The 23,239-nt window shown below is 40.0% G+C and overlaps 1 protein-coding gene and 1 long non-coding RNA gene across 3 annotated transcripts in view; both read right to left on the reverse strand.

The window, feature by feature from the left end:
* The window catches only part of AKT3 (AKT serine/threonine kinase 3), a 311,247-nt gene that overhangs the window by 266,830 nt on the left and 21,178 nt on the right, over positions 1–23,239 (reverse strand). The gene's annotated exons all lie outside the window — the stretch shown is intronic.
* Positions 2,570–6,868, reverse strand: LOC118014555. The gene is made up of 2 exons (XR_004680301.1): positions 4,316–6,868; positions 2,570–4,019 (listed from the first exon to the last, which is right to left on the reverse strand). It is a non-coding gene; the product is annotated as an uncharacterized LOC118014555 (long non-coding RNA).

The raw sequence follows: 23,239 nt of genomic DNA on the forward strand, positions 1-23,239 counted from the left end.
ATTAGTTTAGTAACGTTCAATCACCTCAAGTCCTCCAAACACATAAACTGAGTTTATAATAATAAATGTATCCCAAGCCTCAACACCCCATAAAACCCAGGTCGCAAAAAGGAGACTTTTTCAACGGGTCTCAGGATCACGTTAGAGCAGAAGCAAACTTTCAGAAATCACCTTGCAGTAGAACACTTTCACTTTGGAAATCACAAAGGAGACCAAAAGTGGAGAAGTGACACATTCAATGACCTCACTCATCTAGTTAGTAGTAGAAAAGGAGGCTAATCAGACCCTGAATCTCCCGAGCCCCATTCCCATGCTCTTTCTTACAAGAGCAAATCTATCAAATGACAAGGAACACAGGTGTTGCAAATAAATAAGGCAAAATTTTAAAACACAGGAATCCCATTTCAAAAATGTTGCATACCTTCAGTTGATCTGCACTTCCCTTAAGTCCTAGAAAAATAATGTTCCCTCTTATCACATTCCACAGAGAAGCAAAATGAAGGAAACAACATTTATTGACCCTACAGCAATCCAGGAGCCAGGCTGAGTGCTTTATCTATTTTAATGCCACTTTATCATCACAGCTACCCTCTGAGTTAGATATTATTCATCTCATTCTACTGAGACTCAGAAACATTAAATAATTTACCAAAGGTTACACATACACAGCAGAAAAATGGCACAGACAGGGTTTGGATTCAAGTCTGTGTGACTCCAAATCCAGAGTCACTTTACCACAAAAAAGTATTTCTTCGTAGGAAGATTTTAACACGAAGCAGTGAGGTCTCCCAGAGAACCCACCAGTGCCCGTTTAATTGCTGATGGAAAGTTTTTTCAAGTTTAGTCTGGGAATCCAATAATCATTTTTTACAGTATTCTAAAAGGAAGTACCAACTTTTAAACAACTACTTTACAAACAAAAGGTAGAACACATTCGTAGGTTAAATACTGTTTCTATTTTCTTTTTGGCTTCGTTTTCAAGCCCACCGTCACTGGCACCCAGAAAAGCATTTCAGCTATGCACTTCTGAGAAACGCTGGCTCACAAGCAATACCAAGAAGGATGCAATAATGCGTGATCACTTCAGAGAACCATTTAAGAAAACAGGAGCTACATTTAATAATTCTGGTTTCTCCACCGGTGGATAGCTCATTCACAGCTTCAAGTGGGGAAGGGCATCCACTCTCAAAACCTAAGAACCAGTAGTCCAAATAGAGCAAAGCACGTAAGAATTAAAGGAAGACCGATTCTGGATTGCTCAACAACCACCCACATCCTCAGACTCTGTTTCCACTTTCTGGGCTCCACTAAGTCAGTTACCACTCATGGGCAGGTTCTCAGCTCCCCATACTTAACTGGTACCTTCTGTCTGCTGTCATCTCCCCTCCAGTTCTCTTTACCCTCCTGGAAATATTATTGCTTTTATTTTCGCCATCACTTTAGAGGGAAGAGAAGAATGTATTTTCTCCGATACTACTACTTGAGGGTTGGATTTTTTTTAGGGTTTCTCTTGATCCCTACAGTGTCTGTTTTCTCCCCATACTCCCAAGTACCATTCCATCCTCCACCTCTTTCTTTGTTTGCTTCTTCTGACCTCTCTTTTTTCATGGAGGCTTTCCCCAAATGTTCAATGGTTTTTGAATGTTAAGTCATATTTAAGAATGAGGCTCTGAAAAAAACGAAAAGGTCTGTGGGGGGAAATGGGGCTCATCAACTGGTAGAATTCATTTAAGGCTGCTCTGGTAGTGAGCCTATCCGTATCTGAAGACATTTCAGTCTTTTCCAGGGGATGAGCAGGATAGGCTTCACTGTGGAGTTCTGGGAGAAGAGCAGAGAAAACGAACGGGCTAAGAGTTCCACAATTCAGGTGTAGATTTCCCTTAATCTTCCTGTTTTGAGTCAATCAGCCACCCACTGCCCTGGTTCAGAATACAGGCACTTCTTCAATTTCTATTTTATAATTTTAATTTTGTAAAGAATAAATCTTGGGGGGGGCACCTGGGTGGCTCAGTCAGCTAAGCATCTGACTCTTGGTTTCAGCTCAGGTCAGGCATGATCTCATGGGTCATGAGACTGAACCCCTCGTGGGCTCTGCACTCATTGGAGAGTCTGCTTGAAGATTCTCTCCCTCTGCCCCCAGCCTCGCACACATGCACGGGTTCTCTCTCGCAAATAAATAAATAAATCTTTTTAAAAAAGGGGGAGGGGTAAATCTTGACCTCCCAAAGCCAGGAGTTGCTGGTGGACAGTCACCTATCTACACAGAGTATACAGAGAGAGAACTCAAGGATTCCACCTGTAAGTGCACACATTTTCTGACCAATCCCTGTTTTCGGCTCCCCTTCTGACTCCTGCCTTCCTTAGTGTCTGGTGCCTCCCAAAGCCGAGCCTCTTGGGAGCTTCAGGACAGAGTACTGGACTTGCTGCAAGTATTATGCACTTACAGACCTTTCCTCTCTGCGGAATCTGATGCCACCTATCCATCTGCTGCCTTATTTCAAAAAAAGTTTAGCAATTTCCATCTCCTGTTGTAATCTCATTCAGAGGGGAACAGAGATTTTTTAAAGGGCTACAGATTTTCTGTTTTGCAAGATGAAAAAAGTTCTGTGGCTGGATGGCTGTACAACACTGCAAACGGACCTAATACCTCCAAACTCTATGCTTTTAAAAGTGGTTAAAATGGTATATTTTCTGATGTATATGTTATTATGTTTATGTTACCACGATTAAAAAGAACTTTTTTTTAAAGCAAGGTTGATAAAAGTTACCTCTTCAAAAACTCCTTCCAAGATCACCCTATGCAAAGTTATCTTGCTCCCTGGACAGGGTAACTCTAGTATATCTGACAGTTCACTTTCTTTGTAGCACTTACCATTATATGAAATTATCCTATTTATTTAATTGCTTATTTATCTCTGTCCTCCAATTAGAGAGTAGGCACCTGGGCCATCTTCTAACCTCACTTATGTATTATGGTAATAAGAATATGGTAGGAAAGCAGTCAATAAACATTTGGTAGATAAATGAATTAACTGGGTCCCACCTAGACCTAATGAATGAGGTCCTAGAATTCTCAAACACTGATTTATAAAAACAGAAAATTTGCTATTTATGACCCAATTAGCACCCCTTCCAGCTAGTCAAAACAATTTGACACATTTGACCCTTAAAACAGATATTCTCTTCTCAGCCAAGACCCATTTGCTTTTGACTGGAGGGACTGAGCAACAGGGAAGGTGGGATAAAAGAGGAGTTTGTCATTATTTCCAAATAGGAATTCCTGACAACATGGCAATATCGTTCCTTTAATGTAATTCTTTTAAAAGGTTAGCACATATGCCTTACCAGAAGAGCTTCCACATCATAAAGATGTTTAACGACGTATTTTATCATGTAATTCAAATGTTGAGTTAGAAAAAAAAAAAACAAAACCTGTTTTCCATTTACGTTCTTGAGAGTATGTAACTTCCTACAGGATTCTGTTCTATTATCTTCCCTCTCCTGTATTTAAATCTCACCTGCCATTTCTATAGCTCTCTCCTATACAGCAAATATATGTACAGCTCATTATAAAAAATATTCACTTGATCGTACTACGCACTCAACCTACAATCTTATCTATTCCCCCTTTACCACATCAAGCTCTTGGAAAAGTGCTTTCTCATTTCCCGTTGATTCCTCACCCCTCGACTCGTGGTAACTAACATGGCTGCCAACCCCTTCACCACGAGCTCCTCTGAAACTCACCATGGATTTCCCCCATCTGTTCAAGTTCCCCTCCTCCTTCCGCATGACTTAGATTCTGGTCATCGTTAAAGGACAGCAGACAGGTCTGGGTGTGAACCTGGCTCCAACACTTACCACCCTTTGCTGAGCTGACTCAGGGGCTGATCTGACGCCCTAAGGCACGAGTTACTTGAAGGGAGGCACTACTTACTCATCTTGCTATGCCTGAGTCCACATACTCCAGCACAGAGCAGACATGCAGTAAAGGTTTGAGGGAGGCTGAGAGGAAAGGCCTAGGCATGGAGGAGGGAAGGAGGGAGCAGAAGATATAGGAAACAGGTTTATCATCTTTTTATCCCTAAGTACAAAGTGGAAAAGTTAACCATAAAAGAGCCTCAATTAATGTTTGCTGAATCTAAACTGAATGCGTATATACCACCTATTTAATGGTTTGGTTTGGTTCAGTTTTGCTGAACATTCGCATTTAGAATTCTGAAAATTACACATTTATATTAAAGGTTTGGTTATAAAAATCACACTGTTAACTACTGTTGTAGACTTATTAAGCAAATTCAGTTTTAGAAATTACCAGTCAAGGAAGTAATAACACACTTCAGCATTCTTCAGCTTCCAGGTGATATGGGGGAGGAGCACAGTTAAGCTGGAGTCCACCTGAAATGAGGGGGAAGTCAAAGGCCAAGACTGAAGTCTGGCGGTTGGGTAGTAAAAAAACTCCATACATTTCCTAAAATTAACTTTTGGATCTCTGAAGAACCTGTCATAAATAAGTTGGGATAAGTTTAAAAGGGCTTTTCCAAAAGTCTGATTTCTGTTACTAAAGGAAAAAGAAGATATCCCCAAACTTAAAAACAAAATACACATAAATTGCTTTAGAATAAACGCTCTTTTGTTATGTTTCAAGGGAAAACTAGTACTTCTGGACACTAATTAAAAGTGAAAAGGAAAACATCTCTTCGCAGTTAAGAGAGGATGAGGGCAATTCCTGGGGGAAAAAAGAAAATCAAATTCACCAAATTCTACTTTATGTAACCTAAAGTGCATCCCTCATGGCTCCTGCTCTCCACCTTGTTTCCAAGTTTGTATTCCCTTTCCTGGCTGTTCAAGGTCACCATTCCCCTGGGCTCCACCCCAGCGGGCCCTGGGGCGCGCTCACTGAGCATGCGCGGCTGCACCTGCAGGCTGGGCGGTTAGGGGCACCCCCTTCGGGACTAGATGCGCCTGCCTGAGCTTGGCGACCGACCCCACTACCTACTAGGTGTGTAATCAGAAGACTTAACCTCTCTGGGCCTCAGTTTACTCCCATGCTAAAAAAAAAGAAAAGGACAAAACAGTACCAACCTCACAGGGGTGTTGTGAGAAGCGAGTTAGTTACTAGATACCTCACGCTGAGGATGCTGCCCGGCACATACGTGATCCCAAAGTAGTGGCTCCAGGACGGACCGCCTCATTTATCATCCAAACCGGGGCACTTCAGAGATTTAAAGAGGAGACTATCAATCACCACACCAGAGCAACAGGCATCAACCAGAACTGTCCTTGGCAAAGCAGGACAGAGTCACCCAATACAATACCGTGATAGGCAACAGCTTCTGTCCTACAAATATCATAGTTAACCTAATATTGTTCACTTAGTTAAACAAACCTACTTTAGACTATTATTTCTGAAGGTGGGTTCAGTGCGGAGGAAAGGACAGAACAGGTCAAAAAAAGTTTCAGAAACACCAAATTAAATAAAGTGAAACAAGTTTACCATCTAGTTTCTAATCCAAAAGTCATTGGTATACTAGTGTGCCTCATTTGATTTTATAGCTTCAATTAATTTTATTTTGCAACTACAAAGTTCTTATGAAATGAAATTTAAATGAACAACTGGCTTTTTACTAATATAAAGTAGGTTACCTATCTGTGGTCACTGTTCTTTTCCTTAGTACCTAGCCCTTAATGAGTACTACATATTCGCTAAATGAATGAATGAATGAATGAATGAATGAATGAATACTAAAAAAGTTCCTCATGAAAAATGATTTCAGGAACTAAATCTAGATCAGAAAGAAAGTAAATTCTAGTTGGGCATTTTAGTTGAGCTTCTTTGGTTTTTTCTGATACGTGGTTGCAGTAGAGCCCATGGGTAAGAATGGCATTGGGTGTCGCACTGGATTTGCCCTTGACTAAATGTGGCTTGGTGATTCAAGAGGAAAAATATTCCTAAAAGATAAAAATAACCAATAGTAGTAGCCAATGTATATGGAAAATACTATGCTCAAGGGCTTACACATACATTATTTCCTTTGATCTTCACAATAATCTTTAAGTGATACCTGGGGCTTGGTCGTGGGAATCTTAGCAGATCCCACGTCCACAACTTATTTCCAAATATCTGACCGAAATTTTTTCTGTAATTTTGTACACCTCTTTTTTGCTGGTACAATTTTATGGGATAAATTCCAACACAATCCACCACTAAGCCACTGGTAAGGTAGCTAACCAATAAGTGCTCAAATCCAGTTATGAAATGGTCCATATGAACGCTCTACCCCAGGTGGTCTCAAAGGGCAGCATGTCGTAGGCATAATGCAGCTGTGACAAAGGTCAACTATGTAACTGTACCTTTATAATTATACCCTCATGACTTACAATAATCTTCCCAGCTGGAATTTATCAGAAAAGATGGAATAAATAAATATTCACAGAACACAAATAATTCTACATATCAAATTTTGGAACTGGAAGGAGCTTTACAGACACTAATCAAAGTAAAATGTTATTGAAGAAAAATCAAACGCATGTCTGCACTTCTATCCCTAAACTAGAGAGCAGGTATTTATTACTAATTATTGCCATTCTTCACACAAGGAGACAGGGTTTAGCAATTTGTCCAACTTTGCACAGCTGGTGAGCAGAGGACTTGAAATTCAAACCTAAATGTGTCTAACACCAAAACTAAGATCATCAATTTTATTTACAGTATACGAAGATTCTTTCTACTCTACATTTTTCCATAACCCAAATTAGTCTATCAAAAATAGGAGAATTTTATGGGGCGCCTGGGTGGCTCAGTCGTTAAGCGGCTGCCTTCGGCTCAGGTCATGATCCCAGGGTCCTGGGATCGAGCCCCGCATCGGGCTCCTTGCTCCGCGGGAAGCCTGCTTCTCCCTCTCCCACTCCCCCTGCTTGTGTTCCTGCTCTTGCTACCTCTCTCTCTGTCAAATAAATAAATAAAATCTTAAAAAAAAAAATAGGAGAATTTTAGGGCAAGACAAGATCTCTAACCCACCTCTGTCTTACAGACCCAGGGATGTCAAGTAGTTTGATTTGGTGGGTGCACACAGTTGGTCACTGAAAGAGCTGACGTAAAAACTCAGGACCTCGGCTAGAGTCACACTGAGCTCTTTTCAGCATCACAAAAGATCAATGCTTATCAGTAAGAATTATACTGATAGCTATCACTTGTCAAGCGCCTACTAGAAGCCTCGCACTGTACAGGGTATTCTACACCATTGTCTTGAACACCCCCCCAACTATCTCTCTAAAGAAGCCCCGAACTGCTGACTCCAAAGCCAACTACGCTCCATGTTTCCATCATAACTGGTTTCATAATCCCAACGAGAAACCCAGGTTGTGTGCATGTTGTGACGGTTGTTTTGTTTCTGTGTGTTTGTGTTTGCTGCTACTAAAACCGACCCACGTACAGCTGCTCCATTTTTGTGAAGACATAAAAATATTGTGATACGTGGCACGGAAAACACTTTTACTTATAAAAAAGGAAAGGCTTCTACAGTATCTTTATGAAATCATAAACTAAAGAAGCTATTAAGGCTCGTTTATATAAGCAATCAAAGGCTGATTCTCTCCTCAGGAATTTGATTTCAACACAAGGCTTTCATTAGACAACCTGGTTTGTTATAGAACAAATACATACACACACGTACATACATGTGTACGTAAGAAAGGAAGGAAACGGGCCACAATTTTAGAGCCCCCACTCGTCCCACAATCACAGTGCCCTCCTTCGACCCAGGCTCTCATCTACCGGCGTATGCCAAACTCCTAGGTCGGGTGATAATCGGGGATGGCAACGTGACATAAACAGAATCTACTCTGTTATCTACCACATGGCTGGTGGGTAAAAGTCAATCTTCCTTTCGGATAGTGGGCCATGCTGCTGCTACCCTGGGGCTGCCAAAGAACAGAAGTCTGCTTGAAAATGAGACCATCAGAGATGAAAACAGAATAGAATGGAACGGAATAGAGAATGTTTGACATCATCACCAGGATTCCTGGATTCAGGCATACCTGAAATCAGTCTGTCTTGGATTCCCCCTTTACATAATCTATTAAATCCATCCGCTCTTTTCATTTTTCTTCCATTGCTCAAGCTTGTGTTGGGTTCTTGTTGCTTAAAATGTTTAAAGTCTTAACAAATTATCCTCAGAGAGAAAAGTCCTCAGTTCAAAAAAAAAAAAATGCTGCAAAATTTTAAATATTTGAAAATTTGATCAATTAATTTTTTCTACCTAAGACACACTTTTAAATGTATATACTAACAAAACTTTTAAAATTAAATCCAGTAATGCTTTTTGTTCCTAAATAAGGTGATTTTAAATCTTTATGTATTAATAATAATCACATTTTAAGGGCGCCTGGGTGGCTCAATTGGTTAAGCGACTGCCTTCAGCTCAGGTCATGATCCTGGAGTCCCAGGATCGAGTCCCGCATCGGGCTCCCTACTCAGCAGGGAGTCTGCTTCTCCCTCTGACCCTCCCCCCTCTCGTGCTCTCTCTTCCATTCTCTCTCTCAAATAAATAAATAAAATCTTTAAAAAATAATAATAATAATAATAATCACATTTTAAGATAATATTAGAGGATTTGGTGTTCGGTTTTTTTTTTTGGTATGAATATTTCTCTAAGGGTAGAAAATACCACGTGACTACAGTCTTGCCCATTAGCCTTCCGCCATGCTACTCTCCACCTTCAGAGAACACTGGGCAGGTAGGGACTTCCTCCGTGCATGCTCCTGGGGTACGTGAACAGAGAAGGAAGTGCTAAACCAAGGCGATTTTGCATTCTCCAAATTCACAGAGCACATACTGGCCATCACCTGTAAGTTCCTTCTTTTCCTCTTCTCTTCCTTAATAATCCTTCTTTCTCTCTGCTCTTCCCGCATACTCCCTTCCTCCCCTCTGGACTGAGGTTTGCCTCTCCTCCTTTCCAAGTTCTCATCTCTTCCCACCCTCTATAGGACCTCCAGGCCCACTCCCATGTTGCCCTCCTGCCGTCGTGTGCCTACAAGGTGTTCTCTTTGAAAAAAACTTCCCTTGACCAAGCGGTCTCATTTTATTTATTCCTTCTCTATTTTCACTGCCAACTTTTACAAACAAATGGCTTCGATCTGATGTTTCAGTGTCAATAGGCCCTTACTCCCCAGAAATCTGGCTACCACACCACCCTCCCCCAAAATCACTGAAACTGAATTCAGAGCATCCTTTCAATGTTGAATCGAATGGCCTTCTTCAGTTTTCATTCCCTCTGTATACTCTGTTGTTTGTGGCATTAACTAGCCTCTTGTAAAATCTCTTGTCCGGTGGTTCTGACCTTATTATTTTAGTGCTCTTTCTAATAAATAACTCCCTCTGTGCTTGCCTGAGAGTCTCTTTTTCCTCCCACTCCCCACTTGTTACCAGAGTGTTTCTTGTGTTCCTTCTTCAGTCCACTGCTCATCTTTCCATACACTTTTTCTGAAAAATTGTACCTACCATTAAAATCTCAACTGTTGTGTTCTCCCTTCGGAGAAAAAATTTTACAGACGCACACGTGGACACACTCCTGTCACACCCTCTCAAATCAGGACCACTCCCGAACTGGCTGCAAACGGCATCACTAGCCTCTTGAAAACCACGGCACGCACAGTCACGCCCCTGGGCATGTGGGCCCACCTTCCATTGCCTAGGATAGTCTTCCGTTCTCAGTCTAAACACTTCCTCTCAGACTCAGATGCCACTTCCCCCAGGAAGCCGTTCCAGTCACACGCCCACACTCATCTCCGAAGCAACGTCAAGTCCTTGTTCTCTCCTCCACACAGCCACGGCACTCACCAGATAACTGCATTAGAGCATTTTTATGATCGCAGGTAGTATACGTTCCTGTGTTTTTCCTCTCATTCAGTAATTGTTTCAGGGGCAAGGGACACGTTTTATTCTTTTTTCTGGTTGCTGGAACACGATAGGCACATGATATTAATTGGAAAGCATGCTTAAAAGGCCCAGGTTCAGAATGTCAGTGACATCTTCATAGACCAACATTGCTTTGCACACATCAGAGTTCAAAGCGACCGCTCTCTGAACACTGAAAGCATTTACTGACTACACCAGTAACTTGGCATTTATGATTTTCTGCTCTATTATTCTATTTTTATATGCACATGTGTCTTATCTTCTCAACTGGATAAGTACTTAGGAGCTACGATTTTTAACGTTAAGCATATTATACTATCTGGTGTGATTCCTTGCACCCTACCAGGCATTCAAGAAGTATTACATGACTGTTCGAGGAGCCTCACTGTTAGCAATTCTAGGAACCATCTGACCGATCTGTTAACTTATTGTTTTAAATTAAACCAAGGCTTCTCCAAATCCATCATTAAGGAAAATAAACATACATGGAACTCAGACAATAAATATCTTTAAATCCTAGCCCAATTAATATACTTATTTTTAAAAGAAAAAGCAACAGTGGGTTCTTTCCTGGCAAGTATCAATCTATTACGCATGAGCATTAAAAAGCAATTTCTCTACAGTTTGTAATGTAAAAATTGATCCAGGCAAGTATCATCAATGGAAGTTTAAACCAAAGTGAAGGGTTGTCGGGAACTATGACCCCACAGATTTATAAATGGGGAAAATATGTCTTTATAGTGAAGAGACCCAGAAGTCACCTTCTTGATCAAGTACACATCATCTATGCAGTTTTCTCACCAAAAAAGGTTCAATGTGACTCTAATAGTGAGGAAAAATTAGACAAATCCAGAATGTGGGACATTCTACAAGACAACTTGAGGCATAAGAATCAGCCCCAAAATTAGAACCCACTTCTCAGAAAGAATTATGTCAGAATTTTTATTATTCCAGAATAAAATGGGCCAGAGAAACAACCAAATAAACAGTATGGACCCTGGATTTTTAAAAATTTGTAAGTTTTTTTGGACTACCATATTAGATGGGATTACTGAATGTATTAATTTTCTTAGCTGGGTTGATGATATTGTGGTTGTGACTACCTCATTCCTGGGGAGTCGGGCTAAAAGGACTTACAGACAGAGCAAAACCTGCAACTTCCTTCCAATAGTTCAACCAAAAAAAAAAGGTAGAAGGAAAACTGTGATCATGTGAGGAGTTAGGTATGTTAACCAGCTTGATATGGTGGCCGTTTCACAGTGTGTAAGCATATCAAAATGTCACACTGCACACCTTAAACATATACAATTTTTGTCAAGTGTACCTCAATAAGGCTGGGAAAAAATAAATGCGGCAAAACATTAAGGCTGTTTACATGCTCACTAAAATGATATACTTTTAGCTTTTCTATATATTTAAAATTTCCAAAATAAAAAGTTAGGAGTGAAGGTAATCCCCTTTTCTTTCCAATCACTTTACAGATAAATGGAGGTAAGAGCTGAGTATAGAGCCCTACTGTATCTAACATTTATTCATTTTAATGGGGCGCCTGGGTGGCTCAATCAGTTGAGGAACCAACCCTTGAACTTGGCTCAGGTGATGCTCTCAGGGTTGTGAGATCAAGCCCTGTGTGGGGCTCCATGCTCAGCGCAGAGTCTGCTTAAGATTTCTCTCTCCCTCTCCCTGTGCCCCTCCTCCTGCTTGCATGTGTGCTCTCTCTCTCTCCAATAAATAAAACCTTTAAAATAAAAAAAATAACCGTTAAGTTAACCTCTGAGACGATATGCTATGTAGACATAATTTTACTTACCAACAAAAAACTAAATAATTACATGTCAAAGAAGCAGAAAAATGTTTTCCTCATTTCACACATAAAACTCTGTAGTTCTTAGTAATAGTCATTGGTCAGATAATTCCTTTCTCCAATATTTAATAAAAAATCACATTTGAGAATATTCCTGAGTTTGCACACTTTGCCAGTGAGTCCAGCAGCTCCTGGCCCCTGCATGGGAGGTCTTCCTCACCCCTGCGTTAGTGCCCCCCACCCCAGCGCCTGCCACCCATGCACAGCGGCCTTCCCAGCCTTGCAATTTCAACCTAAGCGTCACTGCATTTGTCTTCTATCACCGCATGGCAGATTGCCACAAGACTTAGTACCCGGACAATCTTTATTATCTCACGGTTTCTGGGAGTCAGGAGCTCAGGACCAACCGTGCAGGAGGCAAGGAGAAACCACCACAGCACTACTGCTCCAAAAGGGGTAAGGAATATACAGGAATACTGGGGCGCCTGGGTGGCTCAGTCGGAGAAGCGGCTGCCTTCGGCTCGGGTCATGATCCCGGGGTCCCGGGATCGAGCCCCGTGTCAGGGTCCCTGCTCAATGAAAAGTCTGCTTCTCCCTCTGCCCCTCCCCCTGCTTGTGCTCTCTGTCTCTCATTCTCTCTCTCGCAAATAAATAAAATCTTAAATTAAAAAAAAAAAAAGCGGGGGGTAGATAAGGAAGGTGGACGGCCATCAGTGGCTCACAGCAACTCTGAACTCCAGTGGGGCCCAGGCCGTTCCTAATGAGGGTCTGGCTTCAGGAGCTCGGTTCTGCTTTCGGAGTCATTCTTTCCTTCCCAAGAGGGGAGCCCAGGTGTGAAGCCGTGTGGTTTTCTCAGTGTGCTTCCTGCCCGCAGAGGCTCAGGGATCCAAATACTGCCTCCCCGTGCACAGTCCCTGGCCCTTTCAGTCCGAGCCAACAGTGTTTCTGCCAATTCAACTGTCCTTAAAAGAGAGAGGGAGGTGGAAAAGGAAACACTCCGTGGGTCATGTTTTACTCCATTAGGAGACAAAAGGCCACACGCATAACTCTCCTCAAGATAAGCCCCTCCGCAGGGACCACGGAGGCCAGCTCTCTCCATGTTCTCGGAACCCCTACTGCTGGACTGCACAGTTCTCTGAGGGAACACCTGGGATCTTTCTGAGGTCCCAAAGATTTTCAAGTCACACCTCAGCTTCACTGGGAGACCACGTTTTCCTGAAAGTGTCCCATATTTGATCTTCCCCAGAATCTACTACTTAATTTTAGCAATACTGGTCATATGAAGAGGCCAGGAATTTTCAAACTCAACAGCTCCTTGCTCCTTTTTGTTAACAGTACTTCCCTTAGGTTATGTCTCTCCTTCTACATTTTAGCAACCGAACTGCTAAGCTTTCTGCCACTACAGAACAAGGATTTCCTTCCTCAAATTTCCACTAATATTTTTCTCACTGTTCTTTAAGCTCTCACCCACAGCCTTCCCAAAGGCCATCAAACTTACACCAATTCTATTCAAAGCTCTTCAGGCTTTCACTAAATGCCTCCAAAACTTTCCAGCTTGTATCCACCACTGAGTTCCAAAAACAATCCTCCATTTTAAATTTTTGTTTTGGCAAAACAAAACCACTGGTACAAAATCTATATTATCAATGGCTCTGTAACAAACTACCCTAAAAGTCAGCACCTTAAATACAATGAACTCTTACTGCAGTTTCAATGGAGCAAGACTGGCTTAGCCTGAAACAGGATCTCTCCGGAGACTACAGGCATTATGGTGACCATGGCTGGGGTCATCAAAAGGCTCTACTTGAACTGGGTTTTCTTCTAAGACAGCTTATTTAAGTGGCTGACCAGTTCATAATACCTTGTGGCTTGTAATTCCATATTCTTTTTTTAAAAAGATTTTATTTATGAGAGAGAGCACCAGGTGGGGGGCGGGGGAAGCAGAGGGAGAGGGACAAGCAGACTCCCCGCTGAGTGCACAGCCCGATATGGGACTCAATCTCACGACCAAGATCATGACCTGAGGTGAAACCAAGAGTTGGACACTTAACTGACTGCGCCTTCCAGGTGCCCCCTCCATATTCTTGGAATTCAGCGGCCACTCCATCTTTATATGGCTCTGGAAATGCTTTTCCCAGTTATACACCAGGTTGAATTCTAAACTAGCCTAGCAACAGCTTCTCTTACATTTTTTAAATCACAAAATTTGAGCAATTCATAATTTCATTACAGTTTTATGGTTAACCTGCTGAAATCATTTTTACAACCACATGTATGTAAAAGCTCAGTAGGGACTAGCAAAAGCTCAAGACTGTCTCAATGCAAAGGGGCAGTCTGGTCAAGTTCCACTAGATCCCTAAACCAAAGACTCAGGCTCCTCATGTCAATAACTCAGCATGGTAGACACCACCCCAGTGTTTCTGACACTACCTCTAGTCCTGCTACCACACCTATCCATGATTTATGTTATGACTAAAAATTTTTAATAGACTGCACAAAATTAGAGTTAAAAGAGGCAAAGCAAAGGGAGATAGCTAAAATACAGAATACATTAACATAAAACTAGAAAAACATACAGCCCAAGCAAAACCAGCAGGGCAGAACTAGGATCCACACTGTGGAAAAGTAAATTTGTATCCAAAAGAACAGAAACTTGAATCACTGAAACAGTTTGAAGACAAACTATGAAAATTCACTGGGAATCAAAGAAAAGAGGAAAAGAGATAAAACATAAGGGGAAAAAGTGATAAATATGGAGAATAAATATCCAATCAAAAATACTAAGGCACTGGGTGGCTCAGTCGTTAAGCGTCTGCCTTCAGCTCAGGTCGTGATCCCAGGGTGCTGGGATCAAGCCTCGTATCGGGCTCCCTGCTCTGCGGGAAGCCTGCTTCTCCCTCTTCTACTCCCCCTGCTTGTGTTCCCTCTCTCACTGTGTCTCTCTCTGTCAAATAAATCAATAAAAATCTTTAAAAAAAAAAAATACTAAGGCACCATGCTTCTATTGCAGATTAAAAAGGGCCACAAATCCTTTGCCATTCTTTCCATCAAGAAATGGACTCGGGGCTCCTGGGTGGCTCAGACGGTTAAGCGTCTGTCTTCGGCTCAGGTCATGATCCCAGGGTCCTGGGATCGAGTCCCGCATCGGGCTCCCTGCTCCTTGGGAGTCTGCTTCTCCCTCTGCCTCTCTCCATCTCTGTCTCTTACGAATAAATAAATAAAATCTTTAAAAAAAAAAAAAAAAGAAAGAAATGGACTCTATTTCTCCTCCCCTTGAATCCAGGCTGTCTGACCAACAAACTAGGGTTCGAACAAATGCTGAACCAGCTCTGGAACTGGCCTTGGGAAGGGCTGGTGTCTTCCAGACTTAGAGGGAGGCAGTCACATGCTCTCAAACAGCACAGGTTGTTCTGCGGAGGAAGGGTGGCTTGGAGAATGAAGGCACTCCCAGCCAGCACTGATCCCAGGACCCAAATCTGGGGGCAAGGCTTTCTTGGATCTCCCAGTTCAGCCTTCCAATGCCACCACAGGAGTAACCCCGAGTGAGACCACCAGAACTTCCAAGTCAAACCATAAAATCATGAAAACTAATAAACCATTGTTGGCTTAAGCCACGAAGTGTTGGGTGGTCTGTTCTGCAACAGTAGATAACTGATGTCACTAAACAGATCTAAAACAACACAATACTGCCAAAATCTACAGACAGAGCTATGGTCTGCCGTATACTTGTATCCCAAGTCCTTGCTGGAAAATAATGTATCTTAAACTGTTTGAAAACCCAGCTTGTTTCAAAAATCTGGTTGAAAGTAATAGCTCTTCTATTCTTTAAATTACTTTCTGTTATTTACTTACTTGGAAAAAATATTCTAAATTCTATCCTAGGATTAAGTCGGCCATGTAAGATCAATAAATTTTAATATTACATCCTCAAATTTTACATCTACTTTAAAATGCTTTAAGAAAATTCCACTGAAGTGTAGTCTCATTCTCTAATTCATTCAACAGTTTTTGTGGGCTTACTAGGCAGTAGGCATTAGAGGGGCAAAGATGAATACGGAATTAAGGGCAGGTAAAAATTTAACACTCCCCTAGCTTTTCCAGAAAGTCAATCCCTGCCTCGTCTGTGTTCACAAAGCATTCTGAGCAAATTTCTGTTTTGTGATCATATTAGTAATAAAGGCTAACGCTTATGGAACACTTACTATGTGCCTGGCCTAATTTTAAGCCTTTCACAGGATTTCACTCACTCAGTCCTCACGACAACCACCTCAAGGTAAGTAAGAACTATCATTATCCCCACTTCACAGATGGGGAAATGGACTCAGGCAGAGTCTCTTCCCCCACTTAAGACTCTAGACTCCATGAGAGCAGGTGACCTGTTTCTTCATCTTCACATCCTCCCCAGTCTCCGGCATGTATTTCTCTATAATTAAATAAAGAAATTAGTTTATCTGATCATTGAAATGAATACAATCATTTCCTTCTCTTTTCTTTTCTTTTTTTTTTTAATCATTTCCTTTACAAGGACAATTTTTCACTCCTCAAAAGCAAAGGTAATAATACCTTTTTGGACTAAGGAAAAATGGGCTAGGACTAAATAAATATCTCTGGTTTACTGTTAAGACAAACATAAAATCTGTCAGTTCATTGATAAACACAACTATTAAGTACTAAACTTCTATAAACAAGTCTTAATTGGATAGTAACATATTTTACTCAGTGCCATTTTAATCCAGAAACCCATAAATATCACAATGGCAACTGTACATATCCGTATTTTTAAAAGTTTTTTTTTTTTTAAGAAGTCTATGACAAAGAAATAGGAAAATAAGGGGTAATACCCATTAAAATACATGCATGAAAAAACCCAAGTAAATATATGACTGAATACTTTGAACAATGTAATCCGGGTATTTTTGGCTGACCCAGTATTATTTGGGTTGGCAAGGATGGAATCATCCTGTGAAAAAACCTGTGACTAACATTTTCATTCCATACTCTGGCTTAAAAATGAAAATCTTTACATAATTTATCTGATAACTTAAAAACTCACAATCCTTCAAATACTGGATAGAAACTAAAATTTGGATTCTATAAGAAAAATAAAGTCAAGTTAGGGAGCATTTTACAGACACACCCCCTAGTACTCCTACAACTAGACAAAATGGCGACGTCTTAAAATAATCTCCACAGGGGCGAATCTTAGGGAATACCCGTGTGCCAAATTTTAAATCTAACTTCTGGAAAGGCTGTTGTCTCTCCTGGAAATGTGATGTATATATCAGAACTTTTTTGGAGGACACTGCTGCTTGGCTACCACAGTGTCAACTCCCAGGCCCCTCTGCCCCGCCACCTCCCGCTACAGAGACAGAGACTCGCTTTCTCACAGCTACGGGGACACATAACCCAGTTCCGAGGAACACAACATGAAAGGAAGTCTGATAGTGAGCTCTGAGAAAGCTGCTAGTTTCTCAATAAAAAGGACAGTGCTCCCGACACTGGCCATCTCCCATCCATCTGCCTTGAACAGAAATGTAACGCTCATCAGTACAGCCATCTTGAAACCGTAAAGCAACAAGCGTCGCACGAAAAGCCAACAAGCTGAACGTGAAGCAGCAGAGAGAGCTTGAATCTCTTACGATTTTATCTTTATTTGCTAAACAGCTAGCAGTTGCTCACCTTTACCCTTCTTAAGTGAAAAAAATAAACCAGTCTTTGTTTTGTTACTGTTGGCTGGGTTTTCTGTTATTTTTAGCAGAATGCCTGCCTTACTAATACATTTACAAACATTTAGAGAATATGGTGTACAATTCCTTTAATTAAAAAAAAGTTATAGTACTTGTATAAATAAAAAACAGTCCTACTCATGCCAAATAAGTGTGACAAATTAAATCCAGGAGGTCCTAGATATTTTTCCTTTAATAACAGTTCTTCTAACTATAAAAGTAATATATTCACTTTAGAAATTACACAAAATACAGAAAAATATAATGACGGAAAAAAAACTCACTACCCAGAAATAATCACTTTTCATATTTGGTATATTTCCTTCCAGACAATTTTTAAACATACATCAACATACAAAACTGTACTTTTTTATTTTCATAAACTGGCATCATGCTGGATAGGACTTATTCACTGATAAATGCACCAGTAACAATAATTCAAGAGTATATGAAAGAATAGAAATCTTAAAAACAAAAGCATCTCTTCCACCATTCCCTGCCCTGCGCACGTGCATGCTCTCACACACACAACACACGTAGCCTCCCTCTCTTTTCCACTTCTCAAAGATAGCCACTTTTAATGTTTTTGGTATTACGCCTCTGTCTCTTGATTTATCACCTGTAACCACATCAACCAACTTCCCACTCTGAGTGAAAACCTGGGTTCCCCTTCACCCTTCTTCCCAATTCTTTTTTTTTTTTAATATTTTATTTATTTATTTGAAAGAGAGACAGCAAGAGCGAGAGACGCAACACAAGCGGGGCAGTGGGAGAGGGAAAAGCAGACTCCCAGCTGAGCAGGGAACCCAATGCGGGGCTCGATCCCAGGACCCTGAGACCACGACCTGAGCCGAAGGCAGACGCTTAATGACTGAGCCACCCAGGCGCCCCCTCTTCCCAATTCTTACTACTTTTATTTTCATTTTTAGTTTTTCTACTGCTTAATATTATAAAGTCAAAAAAAAAAAAAGTACACTGAAGCTCTACTTCTTGGCCAATGAATTTTGGATAGAATATATTTGCTTCCAACTACGCAAGATAAGGAAATTAGTGTTCTTGTAGGCAAACAGTTTTAGTAAAATTTAACCACAGGATTAAAATGTGACTATCATTTGACCTTACCCAACCCAGAGTGAGGAAGAAAAAAGTACATATACTTGTTGCTTGAAGCACTAGTTCATTTAACATAGGAAAAAATGTTGGGAAAGACAAAAGTGTAACGAAGAACAGATACAGAGAACAACTGAAAGAATTTTAAGTTCTCAATGAATTGGAAAAAATAGTTACAGACCAACATGAATTTCAAAATTACAAAAGACGAAGCCAGAGGAAGAGAGCACAGCATTCAGGCCTGGACAACAGGAAAGGAATACTGATTAACTCCTCTTTTACACTTACCTTCTCAAAAGAGAACCATCATAATGCCAACATTGATGGCCAGAGGTGCTGAGAAAGTAAGAGACTTATGGCTGAGCTCCAGTTAGCATCAATAATCTCTGAGAAATGCAAAGCATCAGAAGGGATTAAAAAAAAAAAAAAACTGAAAAGGGCAAGTATCCTTATTGTTTTTACAGAGGAAAATAATGGAAGAGCCTAAACATTAAATATTAGTAAAGCTCATGGGAAATTTAGCAATACCCTATAACAGATTACTAAATAATAGCTACTATTTGCTAACCTTTTGGTATGTTCCATGCACTGTGCTAAGGGCTAATCAAGAGTCTTACAACCACTTGTTATCATCACCATTTTCCGGATGAGAAATTTAAGGCATATTAATTAAGTATTTTGCCCACAGTCACTAATAAATGGCAAAGCCAAGATCTGAAGTTAAAGTTCATCCTCTTAACCAGTGGACTAAACTGACAGTACATGAGTACTTAAAAGTGAAAAAAGTAGATGGATGAGAAGAATAGATTATCTAAAAGCAACTTATATCAAGTTAGACACTTTTTTCAAAATGTCTGAGTAACCATGTTGCAATGGCATAGACAAATCTCTAAGATACACTGTTAAGTGCTTATGTTAAGTGCTCATTTACGCAAAATGAGATAAAACACAAGATCCAAATGTGTATACAGAATAAAGTGTGAAAGTCTTGTTTCTTTAATTATCCCTCTTCCTGTCCCCCACCTAATCTCTTGGATTCCAATCTCTTGACAAGAGACAAGTATTACCTATTGTTTGGTATGTATCCTTCTGGTTCTTCCCTATTTTAAGAAAAATGTTGGCTTTAAGGTAGCACATCCCACTTGACAGTGGTTATTTCTGAGAAGGAAATTGGGAGTGGAGGAATCATATCACACACTGCTTATTTATATACTGCTTGGATCTTTTACAAAAGGAATTAATGTATTATGTAGATAATACAAATGGTTTGAATCACAATGATGCTCAAAGAAAACAGGGCAAAAGTTTCTAAGTGTGACCTCGATGGCCTCCTTGGAAGGGAAAAGTCTGATATATTAAATTACAGAACAATTACAAAATTTTTACATGACAAAAACATAAAGTTAAAAGATATTCAAGCCAGGAAAATATTTGTAACAAAAAAATGATTAATAAAATAATGGTATCCTGAATATACAAAAAGCTCTTACAAATAAATAACATATAAAATGTGTAAAAACTGACTAAAGACCGCATATATAAAAATTGACTAAGGACAGAAACAAGCAATTCATTTAAAGAAAAAATGGCTAAAAGCACTAACAACAAAGTTAAACCTCAGTAACAAATAAATGTAAAATAAAGCAGCAATATGATGGCAAGAACTAAAAAGAATAAAACCCAGTGATAATTATGGCACGAGAAAGCAGAAACTTTTACATACCAGTGATAGGAACGTAAACTTGCGGACTACAAACTGGCATATGTAAATGATCTGCATAAACAACACATAATAAAAGTTCCTTTGAAAGTTAAAATTGAGAAAAGGACTGAAGCCTTGGATTGCAGTGATGGCCCTCCTATGATACATACTGTGGGAGCGAACAGTCCTGCTGTGCTCTTCTCTGCAATGACCACACCTACAGGATTATGTTCACTTCTGGGCACTGCATTTTTAAGAGAAACACTGATAAACAGATATTTCCACAGTAGGACACCAAAATTATGTGTGAGGGCTAGAAACCATGTCATACAATGAACAAATGAAAGAAAAGAGAACATTTTGCTTTAAAAAAAAAGATTTTAGGGAAGATATCACAGCAATCCTGAAATATCTGAAGGCCTATCCTATGGAAAACAGAACTTGTTTTATATTGCTCAGGAGGGCAAAAGAAAGCCCACTAGTACTCGGAGCTGTTAAATAATGAAACAGTTATGCCTTACCTAGTGAGATTTTAATTATCCACAATATCAGAGATAAATGATCCATCAGAAACACAGTAGAAAAGATTCTTCTACACTGTCTTGAACTCAGAAGTACTTTGCAGTTCTAAGAGTAAAATGTGGATAAATATTCCAGAACTATGACCACTACTCTATTCTCACTCTAGTGTCCAGAGTGCACCTACCTGCTTTGAATACCTTATATATTAATCCTTCCTGGGACAAACAGAATCCTGTGCAGCCACCTTGGCCAGGAAGAACCATTTGGTCATTTCTACCAATTCCTACCATTAGTTCCATTTTCCCTCACACAAAAGCTTGACAGATAAACATGATCTAGAATCCCAGCACTGCCCTTACCAAAACCCTATCCTAGATACAGGCTGCTTTCATAATTGTGATCTATTTTGTGTTCCCTGCCTTGCCTCTGCTGTCCCAATTCTAGTTCCTTGCCCTGAAATCCGTGACATGCTGCTATTTGACCTTCTAAAACTGTTTTCTTCCTCATTCACTCAAAGACTAAGAGCCTACTATGTTCAAATTACCGGTAGACCCTAGATGCAAAATACAGTTGTTATTAGACACAGTTCCTGCCCTCGGGAAGCTGACTACGGACAAAGAGAAATAATGGAACTACATAAGAGCCCACATAATGCCACAAGAAAGCAAAGTGATATAATACTACAGACTAATCATTCCAACTTTGAAAGACTGTGTGATCTGAGAAAAAACAGAGATTATATTAGAATTTATATCTGAAGGACACAGAAGATTTTCATTGACAAAGACACAGGAAAAAAAAAATACCAAGTAAAAAAACAGGCATAACAACAACATACATAAAAGAAAACATGGTGGTAGGTACACAGTTAATCACATCAGTAAGATAAGTGATTGATTACAGAATGTGAACATATAATTAAAGAAACGTTTCTCTATGTCAAAGGAAATAAAAATAGTTTCTCCAAGGGAGGTAACGCAATAAGCTCCAGAGGAACAGCTTCCCTGCATTCCCCACTGGACACAGAGTGGTAAGTGATACCACTCAGGTAGCGTAAGGATTCCACCAGATGGAAGATACTCCCCTTTTTCTATTCTCACAGGGTTTTAAACTCTCCTCCTGTCCAACAGTTCTACGCCCCTCCCTCACCAGGTACTAATAAGAGACTTTTAAAAAAGAATTAAAAAAAAAAAAAGAACTCCAATACCTGCCTGAGTGTCAGAAAGAAACAAAAGAAACAAAAAATAATGGCCAACTAGCTTAAGTGTTATAAAATTGGCAATAAAGAAATCTCAGCTACTGGTCCAGGCTAAGCCCCTAACTCAAAAACTTACCTGTTTTCTAATCTGGAAGATAAATGGGTATAAAATGAGATTACTTCTAAAGTCTCTTCTAGCTTATAATTCTATAAATTCACTCAAAAAAAAAAAGGTTCAGCTATGTTTCCAGGTGATAGGAACTCAACTGGTTGAAACCATCAGTTTACTCAAATATAAATGGAGATGAAATTTCGACTTCACATAACTTGTTATGAGCAATTCCATGACAAAATTAAGTGAATTATAAAACTTAAACAAGTTTTTATATCCATACATTAAAGCATATACATATCAGAGTATAAGTCGGGTGACTTCTACTAGACTAATCCATCTTCCCACACATAAAATTATAAACTCTGTACAAAATATAAATAACAACTAGTTGAAGGCAGTGGAAAGCATCAAAAGCAAGCAAAAACTGGAGGGAAGTTGGCACCTGAAACAAGGAACTGCACTGGGTGAGATCTGCATTTATATGGCTTTCTGCTTGAGGGGCTCCCCCATTCCTTGCAATTAAGGTGGATACAATTCAGACAGAAAACTATAGTCTTGCTGGCTTAAGGAGTCAGATGCTGGAGTCAGAGATGCCAAAATGGCTGGAAAGTAAGAGAGATATCCCACAAATAAGGGAGACACATGGGGCACCCCAAAAACCTACCTGTAAACTCAACCCAAATTCTGGCTAAACCTTGAGCTGTGCATGCATAGAAAAGACTCCAGTGAGCCTGAAAGCAAAAATCAAAAAGTGGAGAGAAGAGCTGAGATTTCAGCTTGCTCTTCACAATAGGTAAAATAAAGTGTTGAGTCTGAATAGAAGGACAGTACCAATTATCACAAAAAGTCTCTGGAGAAAACAACAGATCACAAATCTGTAAGTATATCATCACAATGAACTGAATGCAGCTGAAAATTACTAGACGTATGAAGAAATGAGAAAGTAGGCAAAGAAAGAAAGCAGTCAACAGAAACGAACTCAGAAAATCCTAATGCTGGAGTCAGCAGACAAGGACGTTAAAGCAACTATTATAAAAATATCCAAGGAGTTAACAGAAAATACAGTCATAGTAAATGAAGAAAGATGGCAGAGGAGTCAGTGAACTTAATAGCTTAACAGATTGTTCTACCTCTAGAGCTGAG

The sequence above is a fragment of the Mirounga leonina genome, unplaced genomic scaffold (assembly GCF_011800145.1).
Source record: "Mirounga leonina isolate KUSES-001 unplaced genomic scaffold, KU_Mleo_1.0 Mir_154, whole genome shotgun sequence".
In the NCBI taxonomy this organism is placed as follows: Eukaryota; Metazoa; Chordata; class Mammalia; order Carnivora; family Phocidae; genus Mirounga; species Mirounga leonina.